General features: G+C 49.2%; 1 protein-coding gene across 4 annotated transcripts in view; it reads left to right on the top strand.

Moving 5' to 3' along the window:
* Positions 1-15,351, top strand: part of GDPD4 (glycerophosphodiester phosphodiesterase domain containing 4) — a 48,121-nt gene that overhangs the window by 448 nt on the left and 32,322 nt on the right. The gene's annotated exons all lie outside the window — the stretch shown is intronic.

Below are 15,351 nucleotides of genomic sequence, written 5' to 3'. Positions count from 1 at the left end.
GGTGTGGGGGGGGGTGGGGAGGAATTTCTTTGACTTTTCCTTTTTTTTTTTTTTTCCTTTGGACTTTTGAGTGTGTTGGTTGGGATGCGAGAACGGGCGATTGAGCCAGCTCCTGCCTGGATTGCAGCGAGAAACAATGCCTGAAGAGCCAGAGAATGGGGAGAACCGTTAACAAAAGGGGAGCGAAGGGGGGGATTTGTGAGCAGGGGTGTTTCTGATGGCTGGTTGGGGAGGAGAAGGTGCTCAGCAGTCCCGCTTCGCTCTCAGGGTCTGCGCTGGATCAGTTGTCTGTGACCTGTTGAGGGGAGAAATGGGAGCTGGGATGAGATGGGAGCAGTGGGTGGCTGGTGGGGTCGCTGGAGCTGGGGCGGGAGGGAAACAGCGGCCGAGCGTTTGCAGTGCTTGGGGATAAAGGGCTGTTTCCATAGTAAAAGGGAGAAAGGAGCCTCTCTCTTTCTTCCCCTGAGCTCGCCTAGCATGTGAACGGGGAGGTCGACTTGGGAACAAATAACCCGTGAAAGGGTAACATCTGGGAACAGCTGTAAATAATCAGGACTTGGTTGGAAAGGCTGGAAGCAACCTTCTGCTCCAACGTTTGCCCCGCCGCTGCACATCACCCTGGGAGTTTTGATGGGCAACTGTTTGGAGAGGAGTTTAGTTCACAGCCGAAAGCAGGATCTGGCCCTGGCTTTAGTCTGCTGTTGTTGTCCGACTACTGCCACGTTATTTGTAGGCATAACCATAATTAGCAGTGAAATGGGGAATTTTCACTTCTAGGAAAGAGTGAATTTTAATTCAAGGTCAGACGCTCAGCTGATACGAACCTGGGGACCAGCCCCAGGTCAACTTTGGGTTGGATAGTGCAAAAGTTGATTAGCTGGATGTCCGGCCCATGGTGTACATCACCTCCTCTTCACTTCTACGTTTTCTTTGGGAACCCTGATCTCACATTATAGTGTCTCTCAGGACTTATTCTCCGGCACGTGATACCAGGTGTAAGGGCAAGAGAGAACAGAAATAATTTTCTACAGCTGCTCAGAGCTTTTAAGCTGCATTTAACAAAACAAAACAAAAAAGCATAATGTACCATGGGACCAGCTGGATTTTAATTAAAAAAATGTTCTGAATGTGAAAGGAGCCAAAACTGTTGCTTCCTTTCCAACTTTGCTATTGGAATGTTTAAAAGGTGTGCAAGATTTCCAGGGCAATTTGAAATCTTTGCAGAAAAAGGCAAAGCTGGGTTTCATGACCAGTCCTGAGACTTTCTTATGCCATGGTGGTGGAGGTGACTGGGTGGTGTCTTTTGAGCTTTATAGTCATGAAAATGCAGTTCTTTAAATCTGATGGTGGTAGCTTCTTGTGAGACTACCTGCAGCTTACAAAGTGCCTCTGCGCAAGTTGTCACCATACAGTGGTGTTTAGTGTGATAAAATATCAGCCAAAATTTACTTTTTTTTTTTTTTTTTTTTTTAATATTTGGCCCTTTGACAATGTACACTTAATTTCCTTGCTGTGTCAGAGCTCAGAAGCCCTCCTTCAGGCAAACGTGTCTCATTGCGTGAAAATGGCTTCAGAAGTCATCACCCATCAGCTGAGACACTTGTGCTTCTCCCTGCTCACAGGTGTGGAGCAGATCCTGCCCCGTGGCCAGGTCCCAGCTCGGTGGCTTTGTGTGGAGGGGACAGGCTGGAGGGCGCTCTGTGATGGTTGTTCCCTGCGGATTGCAATGCTGGGCATGTGTGCAACAATAGCCTGGCTTCGGTCCAAACCTAACTGTCTTGGGATATTTTGAAGGAGGAGGTCTGAACCTCATCCTGGAGTGACCACCTGTGGTTTGGGTTGTAGGATTGTAGGATGAATGAGGGTCTTGGGCTACTTTTTAGAAGAGCAGATAGGATAAGAAGTTTGGAAGATCCTTTGAGCTTCAGATCTTACGGGAAGAAAAGAAAGGGAGCTGGTGTGGGTAGAGCAGCTTGGAGACACGATCTGTGATGCACCCTGGACCCATGGCAGGATGAGCCCTGAGGGCAGCACAGGCTTGGCTCCAGGTTGAGACCTCTGCTCCAGCTACGGACACCTTGTGTGAGAGAGCTGAGCAGGCTGCCTGCAGGTGCTCATCTCTTCAGCATCTTGTCCTCATCTTGTTCTTCATGTGCTGGACGCTGCCCTCCCAGCAGCGTTTGAGGACACACAGCTGGCTGCTGCTTTTTGCTGGCTGAAGGGTTGGCATTTTATGAGATCCCAGTAAATGGAAGGTGGCCTTGGCTCATGCTCCCTGTGACTCTTCCCACCAGCAGGACATTGGCATCTGCTCCATTTCTTGCCCTCTCCAGGAGAAAGGAGGGAAGAAGAAACAGTGATACTTTAGAGGGTTCAACAGATTGAACGTGCCCCAGTCCTGGTCTCATACTGCTCCTATTCTCCTGGCTCTGTTTGCCTCGCATGACTTTGTGGTGTTCCCAGGGAAGATGCTGTGTTCAGCATGAGGAGGATCTGCTCTCAGGGTCAGGATGGACCCTCCATGCTCCTGGTCCAGGTCCTTTCTGGTGGTTGAGCAGTTGTAGTCTATATGAGTGCACATGATGCTATGGCAGGAGGGAGATGATGAACCCTGTCCTGGGACTCATCCTCTGCAGGTCTGGCACCAAGGGAAGGCTCTTGGATCCACCACAGTATGCCAGTGCTTTTCTTTAGTCAACACGTGAATGGAAAGGTGACCAGGGCAAGAAGTTAACCATGGTGGTGGTGCACTATAACAGCAGCAGGCAGGGAGATAGGGCAGGACTGGGAGCGGGGAGTTGTGGGAGTGTGAATGAAGTTGTGGCTGCTGCCCATGGGGCAGTTTTGATGTCAGCTCCACTGTTGGGTGTAAGAAAGAACACATCTACCAGCAGGGCACAGCACGGGAGCAGCTCAAAGCATCACTTGTATGCCTGCACACTCAGGCTGGGGTCTCATTGCTTGTGTAGAAGCGTTCTGGAGTCCGTCCCTTCCTTACGCTCCTGCTTCGTTTCCTCTGTTCTCCAACACAACCTTGTTTCTCCAGCCTCCATCAGCTGTAATTAGGCTGGAAGCCCCTGGAAGGTTTTCAATCCCTGAGACATTTACACAGCACCGAGCCTCTGTGACAATTATGGGTCCAGTCCTCTCTGCTCCCGTGGTCCCGGCTGCTGCCACTGATTCAGTCCAGTCCTTTCAGCAGCTGCTCTTAATCACTGAACTTATTTTGGAAGGTCTCCAGAGCTGGAAGAATAAAAGACACTTTAGAAAAGTGGGGAGGAGGGGAACTGGCAAGAACGATTGCTTTTTAAAAGGCTACTTATTTCTTAAGATGTACTTGCTACCAATTGATTCATGCCTTAAAGCAGTCAGAAAGGTTCTGTGGGGTCATGGGGGTTCTCTCCTAAGTGCTTGCTTTCCCTGCAAAGCTTTTAAAAATTTTTGGTCGAGCAAAACCCAGTTCTTGCAAGAAATGCAGGTGAATGACACCAACCCTTTTACCTTCTCCACTCCCTCAATTATCCAGCCCCTGTCTTAGTGCTTCACCACTGTGACCTCTTCCTTCCCTCCCTGCTGTCAGTTGGCAACCTGCTACCAAGCTGATTCTGTCCCATATTCCTCTCCAATTCATGATGAATGCTGGTTTTGGGGATGATTTTTTGGCTCTTCTGTGAGAATGAGGCACTATCGGGCTGAGAATTATTGCCCTCAGTAAGCCTGTTGGTGTCTTCTGTGTGGTCCTACCCATGGGACCATCTGTGGTCCCTGTGACTGCTTCACGTACCTCCGCATGGAGAATTTTTTGGCTGCCCTTTGCATGGCAGCAGGGATAGACCCACAGCCAAGGCCCTGGCAGTGGTGGCCTTGGCCTCTCCATGCTGCTGGCTGGATGACAGCAAACAGCCCTGACCACCTCTCTCCCTGCGGAGTGGGGGGCTGAGATGCACCTGGCAGAAACTGCTTTTTGGAAAGAGGCATTTGTTGGGCTGGAAGGAAATGAAACACTATCTGTAGGTGAGAAGGCCTCTAACAAAGGTCCAGAAAACATCGTCACCTGGAAGTGTCACCAGGGCTGGTGTCAGGAGAGCCCGTATGGGACGTCAGAGGCGTGCCTGCTGGCTGCTGGCTCTGAGCTGGCGCATGTTTGTGCTGGCTCTGACCAGCTGTGATCATAGAGCCCTTGTGCCTTGACCCAGGCACAGACATCCAGGGCTCCCAGTGCCAGAGGAGCTAAACCAAGGAAAAACTGAGCAGGGCAAGGTCCATCACGTGCTTGGCAGTGCCTGGCTCTCCCTGATCCTGGCATACTTTCCTCATCCGGTTAGCTGATGCCCGCCTGGTCTGAGATTTTCTATGAGGGATGTCTTCCAGGTAGCCATGGGCTTTGGTGCCAACACCAGGGCAGCTTGTGAAGCTCAGGATGCAGAAGATCCTTGGAAGTGAGCTGGAAGGGTCACAGGGCTGAGCTGGGCTCACCGGGTTTGAGTGGTGAACTCCCCTTCGTCTTGGGCTGGGTTCATGTCCTGGCACTGCGGACACGGGCGACGCAGCTCATCTGCCCTTGGATGAGTTGAGTTGTGACTCCTTTTCTTCGCTGTCTGTACCAGGTGCTCAGAGTGACCACTCAAACACAGAGGAGTCCAACTGCTCTTCCAGGAAGACCAAGGGAGGAATGAAAACACCCACCCACAGCTCTGCAACTAAATAAACTGCTCCCTTCCTCCAGGCTGCTGGGATGTGAGTGCTGGGTGTCCTGGGCCCTGAGGAGGCCCATCAAGGTTCTGCCCATGGGGTGTCTGCACTGATCTTCCTGTCTTGCTCAGCAGGTTCCATGGCTCACACTGGCGGGTGGATAAAAATCAAATGAGCAGTTGGCAGACCCCTGAGTTGGGAAACTGAGGCTCTGGGTGACGGCTCCCCTGTGGCTGTAGGCTGGCGTTAGGCCAGGGGATTTGAACACGGATCTTGTGTGTCAAACTACCCTTTCAGTCTGAAGTGGGTTCAAAAGTTTTCTGTGATGGTTTGTGCGGAAATGTGGCGGTGTTTAATTAGCTAGAAAGGATTTTCCCCTAAGAACAGCAGAACCACATTCTTATGGTGCAAAAATGGGCCAGCCCTGATGCGTTTGCTATGCATAACTAAACAGAGAAACCTCTGGCCGGTGGCATGGAAAGCATCCTTTCTTCCCTTTTTCTCCCCTCCTTGCAGGGGTGTTTTGCTCAAAGATCTGAACTTTAACACCCAGAGCTTGGGGGAGGGCCAGTGCTGGGGGCTCCAGCGTGGTGTCCGTCTAGGGCCCCCATCCTTTGTCCAGACTGAATAGCATTCTGCAGAGCTGCCGGGCAGAGGTATGCAATCTGCAAACCTCTTTTCATCCCCCCTCTTGGCTGACGGACAGAGTCTCCCCTCGCAGACGATGTTCACGGCGGCGTGCTGCCCTTAGTGGGGCTATGGGGCTAGAGGGGTTCCCCCATGCTGCGTCCCAATCTCTTTGTCTCCCCTTAACAGCAGGGCACAAAGAGCCACTTAGACATTCACCGGAGCAGGGAGGGACCCAAGCCAGGGCATGCTGAATTGCACAAAGTAGGATTTATCTTCAAAGAAATTATTTCTCCCCTTTCTGAGCTCCTTTTTTTTTTTTTTTTTTTTTTTTTTTTTTTTTTTTTTAAATATTGCAAGGGATTTATTCCCCCTCCTCCTCCTGCCCCATGCAGTCTTTGAGCCGTGGAAGCACTTTTTGCCTCCCCACAGTGGCTTTTCAATGGTGGGAGAGTGACTTCTTAGAAAGCCACGGGCCACCCAGGGGCAAAGCCCGGTGTTGTGCCCCGTGTGCTGCACGGGGCTGAGCTAGGCACGGCTGCACGCGTTGTTGCCGGTGATGTTGCGTGGCAACACCCATGCTGAGGACAAAACTCTTCCCTTCTCCTGTTGACTGTGCTGAGGAGTGAGGAGCAGCATTTCACCCCAGTTTGGTCATGCTGAATCTCCATTTTCAGGCTTGACCTGGAGGTATGATCTCACCGATGCTCCTGATTCTCTTTGGGTGAGTAAAATGGCACCTAGACATGGTCATCTTGCTGGTGCCAGCTGGGACCAATACCTGGACGGGTGATGGAAGATCTCCATGTGGTCACAGCAGGAAGGTCACTGTTCCTGACCACTTTTGGGTCTAATTTTTGCTTCTTCCCATCTGTACTGCCCAGAGGAGGGATGCTGGCTTCCCCAAAGGGCTGGCTGTCCTTACATAGGGGACCCCCAAGACTGAGCCAAGGGGGGGCCTATAGCAAGTTTCTGGGTTATATATCAGCTATATGAAGGAGCTCGGGGTCAAAGAGAGAGGGCACTGCTGATGGGTCTGGCATCAACAGGGACAAACCTACTTGTGCTTTGTGCCCATTTCTGTGATGCTGGGGAAGTGCCCGTAGATCCCGTTATTAGATCAGAGCTTTCTTACACCAGGACCCATGTGAATATACCCTGGGAAAGCAATTCCTGAAAAGCACATCATCCAAGCCATTTCATACGGGTGAATACCTACTTTTTAAAAATGAGATTTCTGATGTACCAGAGTTTTTCCAGCCCTGCCATGGCTAAACTAGGCCCTATCCACATTTTAGTACAGATGAAAATATGGAAAACAGACATGAAAGTATAAAATTCTGCTGGTTTTGAGTCAGCATTTGATGCTGGATTTTGGGACTTTGCTATCCTCGGTCAGAATCTCCTCTCCCTCATTACCATCAATAAATCTGACAGCAATTGTTGCCGCCTGGGGCTAGGAGAACACCTTGGGTTGGGCATGGGTCACGCTTTCCTCCTTTTGGGACTGGTGAGATTCCTGTTCACTCATCACCTGGACCCACCACGATGGAGCAGCTTCAGCTTTAGTCCTTGGGACCGTGGAGAACCAGGGCTGGCGTGGCCTGATGGCTATCAAACATGCTGGGGTGGTGGCTGTGGGTAGCCACTTTTGCTTGAGTGGTGCAACAGAAGCTTCTAGAAGGACAGTTGGGGCCATTGGAACTTTCTAGAACCTCTAGAAGGGGAGGTGCAACATTCTGCAAAGAGTGTTGGGGTGGGCAAAACATCCCAGAAAAACAGCAGAGTGGACTGGGAGGACCATTTCGACCAAGAAGGCCAATGGCATCCTGGATTGTGTCAGCACTGGCGTGGCCAGCAGGGACAGGGAAGGGATCTGAGCCCTGGGCTCGGCACTGGGGAGGCCGCCCCTCGATTCCTGGGTTCAGTTCTGGGCCCCTCACCCCAAAAAGGCCATTGAATGACTCGAGCGTGGCCAGAGAAGGGCAACGGAGCTGGGGCAGGGTCTGGAGCACAGGTCTGCTGGGGAGCGGCTGGGGGAACTGGGGGGGTTCAGTCTGGAGAAGAGGAGGCTGAGGGGAGACCTCCTGGCCCTCGGCAACTCCCTGCCAGGAGGGTGCAGAGAGGGGGGATGAGTCTCTTTAGCCTAGTAGTAAGCGACAGGACAAGAGGGAATGGCCTCAAGTTGCACCAGGGAAGGTTTAGACTGGATATCAGGAAGCATTTCTTTCCAGCAGGGGCTGTTGGGCGTTGGAATGGGCTGCCCAGGGAGGTGGTGGAGTCCCCATCCCTGGAGGGGTTGAAGAGTCGGGCTGAGCCAGCGCTGAGGGATCTGGGGGAGTTGGGAACTGTCAGTGTGAGGTTAATGGTTGGGCTGGATGATCTTCAAGGTCCTTTCCAAACTAGATTCTGTGGCTCTGATTCTGTGATTCTGTGATCTCTCTAGAAGGTAGGTGTGGTGTTGCTCTGTAGAAAGAAGCTCTCAGACAGAAATAATTTAAACCCAGACTTCACTGAACAGCTGTTCTTGGAATAACCTCCCATTCCCCCTCAAAGGAAAGTTTCCATAGCCAAAATTGTTCCTGTATGTTTCAGACCCATGTTTTGCATTTTGCAATGGAGGGATGCAGAACTGAAACTGCTTGGCTCTTTTGGGAGGTTTCTGAGTAATAATAATGGATGGGAATATGCCTGAGTCCAGCCAACAGCATGGCATTTGTGAAGTCCCCCCTTTTTTTTTTTTTTTTCTCACTATTCATCAGCTTTATTCAAAACATTCATTTTGCTCCTAGCAGGCGAGAGGGAAAATCTATTGTAGCACCGTGAGACCGTTTTACAGACATGATGATTTCCCCTTGCCTGTTTCCACACGAAGCTGAAAGCATCTGTATAAAACCCATTGTAAATGCTCTGAGCCTTGGCCAGTAATTTTCTGGGCACGCATTTGTTAACATAGCCCGTAAAGTGCTTTGAAGATGAAGAAAAGCAGCTGTAATTTCTAATGACGATGATTATGTTTAAAAGAGGTTTCTGCAAGTGTTTGTGGATCATGAGTCATCTCTGGGGGCTGGACGCTGGGGACAAACATGCTGCAAAAATGAAAAACTATTGAGAGAGGTACCTTGAAGGAGTAGGGAGACACCGAACATTTTTTGGGGAAGGAAAGAGTGATCTGTGCAAAAATGTGGTTCGGCGTTGGAGCTTTATTTCTTGTGGTGGTCACTCTGGAATAAAGCCAGAGATTAAGGTGGGGTTTTCTATCCTAAATTCTCATGGCTAACGCTTGGTTTTGTTTTAAGGTGAATAGGTCCTACCTTGGAGTGAGGTTTGCTTCACCATGTAGGGATATGTGTAGAAGTTTGGGGCCGGTAGCACTGTTACCAAACCCATATCACTCATCCCCAGCAATGGGGGTTCCTCAGGGCTTGTCAAATTGACCTCACAAAATTGATTGGTTGCCTCAGAAGATCTTGCCTTAAAGCATTTGCATGTGACCACAGACGAATCCTGGTTTCAGCAGACACTGGGACTGAAAACTGAGCAACATTGAGCTGTGCATGTCCAGCACAGCTCCTACTGGGTGTCTGACCTTTAGACTGTAGCGCAGAGTCCTCTGTGATGGGGGTAAGTCCCTTATTATCCCATAGCGGATGCAGCATTCTGGTTGTATTTGTAGGTTAGTTTGGTAGAAATGTGTCTGATTATTTGCATCTGGTCAAAGTGTGGTGGCATATTACAAAATACAGGGCGTTAACCTTGGTGGAAACCTCCCCGTAGCTTCAAAAAACCACAGACATTGCATGTTGGAAGTCTACTACAACAAATAAAGCGGATAAATATTGTCCCTGCAGTTGCAGGAACAGTTATTCCTTGTTAAGGCCTTCCACATTCATTCATTGTTTCTTGTGTTAAGCCCTGTTGTCTCTTTGCACTAACGGCACCTCAAAGCCAACAGCTAATCGGTTAATGAAATGTATTTTGCACGTGTTTGTCTTGAGCTGCACATACTCCCCGGGATCCCACATATAAGTAAGGTATAATTAGGGTTTATAAAGAAACTGTTGAAAGTCTTAGTGATAAATTACAATTATCTGTCAGGGAAAGGAAAGGATATCCAGTATATTCCATGTCATAGGAAGGTTAGGACTAGCTTCATTTTCTTTGATCCTTTTTCCTTTCCCGTGTTTAACCTCATTAACTCCCTGAAAAGAAACGGGAAGAGGACGGTGGTGAAATAAAAGGGATCCTAGGCTGTGATCCAGAGCCTTGGGCAAACATACAGGTTTAAGGTATGCTCTTTGCTGAGCTTTTCTGGCTGGTGACAAGGTCTGTGCGCAGCTCATGGTGACGGTGATCAACCCCCAGCTTGCCAGGAGGTTGATTTTGCTCCTTTTCACTTACTGCTTGCTGCGATGCTGCGGAAGGCTCCCAGGTGGAAAGGCAGGAAACGATGCCCCAGGGAGTGGTGGGATGGCACCAGAAGTCCCCATGCAAGGCAGTTGCAGGTGCCAGGGAGGCCCAGCTCAGGCTCAAGGCACCTCCCTCCCCTAGCATGAGGTTCCCTTTCTCTCTGAATCCCTTGGTATGGGCAAAGTGAGCATTGCTCCTGTCTCCTGCCTTCTGACACCATCAAGACACTCAGGGCAAGCTGGCCATGCTCAGGTGCTGAGAGATGACCATCTCCATGTCCCTCACATGGCTCCTGGTACCCACGTAATATTTTTTTCCAACTCTCTTCTTGCAGTGGATTGGGGAATGTGTTTGTGATATCTGGAAAGAGCCCTGCACCCACCAGCCCACATGTTGTAGGATATTGTGTGGGAGAGAACTGGGGAGATGCAGGCGAAAGGAAAGGAATACTTAAAAGACACAGGGAAAAAGCTATGGGGCAATGCCAAATTTGGCTGCTGTGCCTGTTTACCCTTTGAAAGATGAACGCCCCAGCTCTGCAGCACCAAAAAAAGACAAGAGCTTTTTCCCTTTGCTTGTGCACTGGCATCTCAAGCCAGCTCTTCTTGCAGTACCTTCTGCATTCAGGCTCTGTGGCTGTAAACGTTTCCTGCTTTTTCTCTCCTGCTCCTTCCTCCATCATCCCCTCAGGCTATTTCTCATGGTTTTCTTCATTCTCTGTCAAGCAGTGAGAAAAGAGCAGCCCTGTCCAACTGCCTGCGATTATGGGGACTCTTATCTGCGAGCAAACAAAGTCTCTGTTTGCAAGGGAAAGACCTGAGGTCTCTTGGGTTTATGGAGCTGAAAAACATATGTTACTGCTGTCATGGCTCACTTGCTAAGAAGTCCTAAACTTTGCTCTCCCACTGATGTATGTTTTCCTGCTTGCTCTTTGCTCCCATGGCTTTCCCAGTGAATGGATTTAAGTTTGCTGTTTCCCTCCTCTATCCATTTACTTTTGCCTGGTGGAGATGGGCAGGGATTGCAGACGACATCTAAATTTTAGGGGTGCTGTGCTTCAAATCTAGATGCAAGCACTGTAAGGCCTCTTGCTACATCCTGGAAATGACTGAACTGTTCTCAGTTCTAACGCAGACTTCCTGTCCTTTGGCTTCTGCTTCTACCATATGTTGCGGTGTTGTTTGCCCCTTAGGTTTTTGCTGAGCCCAGATGCGGGGATATTATCTTTGTTAGGATCAAGACGCTTGTGAATTCAAATGTTGAAATATTTGATGCAGCCTGAGGCATTGCAGGTTCAGCCAGACCTTGGGAGAGATGTTATGGCTTCTGAATGCCGTGTCACAGCTGGAAAGCAGGCTGGGAATTTGATAGCAAGGATGAAACCGTGGAGCTGCAGGGTCATGGAGAACCTGAAGGGTGGCTGAGGTGTAAGGGGGGAGCTTGCATTAAACTGAACGCAAATATCTGAGCACATAGAGGTGTACCTGAGGGCAGGAACCTGGGAGGAGATGTGGAGGTAAAAGGGAGGGAGTGATGCCTGTGTGGAAAGAGAGACAAAGAGAAGAAAGGAGTGCCTGGAGATCTGAGTGCCTGTTGAGCTGAGTTTCTGACTGCCCTTCTGTTTGTCTTCCTCATCCTCACACAGGACTTGTCACCGCTAAGAGACGTTTCTCCTGGACTTCTCCTGGAGTGACCACTGGAGTGTTTGCTGATACCAGCAACAACACAGTGTAAATTCATCACAGACACTTGCATCTTGCAGAGCTGCAGAGGGAGATGAGCTCTTCTTAGGGGTCACTGTCTTCAGGGTGAAGTAGCCCAGATATTTGTTGAGCTGTCCCTGCCCTTCCTGATTCCTGTCAACTCTTCCCTTTGCATCTACACACAAACATTGCCTTTTGTCTAATGCCTCAAGCATGTCTTGTGCTTCATTCCTCAGCAGGGACCCAGCAGTCCCCTACAGCTGTGGGGCAGAGTGGCTCAGAGTCTCCCGTTTGCTACGTGAGTGCTGTATGCCCAGAGGGAGCAGGAGCAGCCCTGGGTGAAGTCATGATCTGAGGCTTGGCAGCATGGTTTCTGCTCTGGATGAGAGCTTGGTAATCCCAGTAGATGTGGTACAATGGGTTTATTGGCTTCCCTGGTCTCTAGCCACTGTTGGTCTCTGGTTGTACTTGTAGATGGGACTGCGAGATGACTGCAAGGTCACTTTTTTTGCATAGCCATTTCTCTTTCAAGCAGAGGAGAGGGCTTCAGCCACAGTAGCTCTCATTCCCTAGTCATCTCATGTCAGAGAGGAAGAGCAGATGCTGGTAAAGAATGGAAGAGAGCGATGGGCTCCTTCTTACAAACAGCTCCAAAGAATCATTTTTCTGGACGCAGAATCTATGAACTCAGATGTCTAAACTTAAGCCTCCTAAGTGCCGTTTCCCAATGTTTGGCAAGGGCTGAGTGCCACCATGCCCTGAGGACTTTGTTTGGGGTCAGCTCTTGGGCAGGGTATCCCCTTTGAGCGCCGAGGGCTCTGAGGTCTGAGCCTGTGATGGATACCTAGTCCTGGTCTGGCATCCCAAAAAAAAGGAAAGGGATTGCACTGTGTTCTTCCTTCTGCTGCTGGTGATGTTTCTGCTGTACGTTCAGACACTGGATTGCATCAAAGAGCTCCTGTACGCCAACCATACCTCCTCATCCTGGTGGAAACACCCTTCAAAACCCCAAGCTCCTGAAATGCTCCTGAAGCAACAGCACTTTGTAACTTCAGCCTAGCATCACTTAACTAGCTAAGAGTGATTGGCCTGTGGGGACCACACATCTCCTTAGCAAGCCAGATTGTCTCTTGTAGGACCATATATCTCCATTTACTTGAGTGGAGATATGTCAGAAAGCGTGTGTGCTCAACAAGATGAAAGTTCAGTCTAGGATTATTGCTTTTGTGGGATGCTTTGGCTCTTTGCAAGCTGCAGAATGGCACCTGGGCAAGGTAGCTCTGTCTGTTGGGGCCTGGGAAAGGAGGGACAAGGTCTTTGGGAAGAGAAAGAGAAGAGGCAGGGCAAGGAAGAGGGATGGATGGATGCTGTGCCAGCAGAAGCCAGAGCCCAAAGCAGGGGTCAGGTTATGCTCTTTGTAGATATGAAAGGTTTTATGAAGCTGCTTACTGCTGTGGTACCCTAAACACCTTGGGTAACGTGGTCAGTGGGGATTCAGGGGGTGTGAGATACGAAGGTTTTCGCTCATCTTTGGCCAATCTGATGTGTTTGAGAAGGCCAGGGGTTGTTGGAGGTCGTTGTGGAAAGGAGGCTGTGTTCCTCTCTTCTTCCCTCCCCAGCCTCCCCTGCAATGAAGGGTCCTTTCCCCCACAACCCCTGGGTTTGAAGAGATGACTTGCATAGGAAGACTAAGGTTCATTAAATTCTTAAATATAGAGATGTTCTTAAGTGCTGTGGTGCACAAAGCTGAAAACACCTTTCCCTTGCCACTGGGGGGTGAGTCCAGTGTGACTTATTTACGCATTCAGATGACCAAGGCCAAGGCTGTGTTCGATGCATGAGAGAAACTGGATATTGCAAGTGTCGAGTAGCCTGTGAACGGGTCTGCCCTGAAGGGGCTGTGAGTTGTTCACCATGTCCTGTTATAGCTACCATGTGTCGAAAACCATGGGAATTGCAAGGAAAATCCCAGATAACAGGTGGCTGGGGACACCGTACAAGGATGTCCTGAAGAGGAGAAAACATGAACTACAAGGAAAGACTAGAAAATATGGGGTTGCTCAGTCTAGAGAGGGGGTAGGTGAAGACATCCAAACGGCAGTGAAATATGTAACGGAGGAAAAGTTTAAGCTGTTCTTTATATCCACCATGAACAGAGCACGAAGTAGTGGGCTTAAACTGTACCACAGGAGACTGGACATTGGGAAAAAACTTTTAATGTTAAAGTTAGTTTGGACCGAATTAGTCTGTCTTGGGAGCTCCATCACAGACGATTTTTATGAGGGTGAAAGACTAACCCTTAGATTTAACACCCGACATGCGGTTGTAACCAGCCAGATGGAGCGAACAGTGTTTTGAGATCTCTCTGTTATCTCTGTTTTCCTGTCAAATCTTATGTGTTCATAGGTAAATATTGATGTGTGAGCCTCGCGCTCACACCAGGAATGTGAGTAACAAACCTCATGGCCTTCTGACAGCAAAGCCAACTGTTTTGGTGCAGTGTCCTGAACTCCTGTTGCCAAAGGAGAAGGATTGGGCAGGAGCAGGTGCCATGGTGCAGTGACGGGGGAACTCATGGTTTAGGGATCCTCCTAGGAGGTAACAAATGCTGCAACCCCCGTGGCACATAACATCCTTCTGGTAAGAGCTCTGACGGTTCTAATGTATTAAAAACTGTGGCTGGGGTAACTTAGTACTTGCTGGGTTTATGCCAGGTTTACCTGAGGATGAATGATGAAGACAGAAGGATCAGCTGTTATCAGCACCACTCGCCAGTGGCATAACACCCACACCCCTGCCTGTGCTCTGAGTAATTCTAGAGCAGGATCACCACATGAGATCAGCATCAATTTTTTACTCCTAGTGCCCAGATCTGATACTGCTGAGCTTCTAGGCATGGCTTAACCCCACTGTATCCAAGAGCGTGTGTTTCCCTGTGACTGTCCTGGATGTGCAGACATGTCTGTCTCAGGAAGGCATTCAGGGCATGGCACACTTGGTCACTGCTCAATTAGTAATGATCCAAACAAAACCCCCTTCTGTTTCGTTTCCATCCTCTCTCCTTGCTGCCGGTGGGCTGGGATATTTGGAAAGGGTACCAGGGATGCGTCATTTCACTTATAACTTGCGTCTCACGTCTCTGTTTTATTTGTGCTTTCTGCAGACTGATAGGGTTTTGGGGAGTGTCAATTTGCAAGGCTCTATCCACCGATTTCTGTAAAGACACACTGGTCTCTGGGTTCTTTGCAAACAATTTGTGTGTGCATTTCATCCGTGTCTACAGTGCTGCAAGTTGTTCATTCTGGTTCTTAAATGACTGCTATCACATCAGATAAATCAGGGAATTTGGAGTCCTAAACTGGGACTTTGGAGCAGGCATGCCTGGATTTGTACATGGTCGATATGGACTCGAGGATACGATGACACTTTTTAATGCAACAGAAAAACGTTGCTGGATATCTCTACTCTAAAGAAGTGCTGGATAATGGGGCTTCTTTGTATGCCCACACAAGACTTTTTTTTTTTTCTAAAACTTTCTCTGCAGTCTTGATAGTGTCCTGCTGGGTGAGCTGCTCTTTGCTGGCACAAACTCCTGTGCTGTTTGCTTTGCTGTTTACTACATTGGTTGCAATTTACCACCAACTTCTTTGTTTAAAATCTCGATTATGAAGAGATCTCCCACGTGTGCATCTTTACAGCTACTCTTTCCACCCTTGAAAAACTGTGCTAAATAAAGGTCTTTAAGTCAGGAAATATTTTTTTCCTAAGGGATCAGTCTCTGCAGTGCTGTAGAGATGTTGCCAGGATAAGAGAGATGTTTACCTGGAGAGTGTTAGTCTCTTCCCTACGTGAACTAGTTAAACTGGTAGCAGGTTGTGGACAGGTCACCGTGAAGTTGAACCGATTCCCATGGCTAAGT

This window comes from Athene cunicularia (genome assembly GCF_003259725.1).
Source record: "Athene cunicularia isolate RWA chromosome 1 unlocalized genomic scaffold, athCun1 chr1_part1, whole genome shotgun sequence".
NCBI classification, from domain to species: domain Eukaryota; kingdom Metazoa; phylum Chordata; class Aves; order Strigiformes; family Strigidae; genus Athene; species Athene cunicularia.
This window is presented reverse-complemented; position numbering and strand designations above follow the sequence as displayed.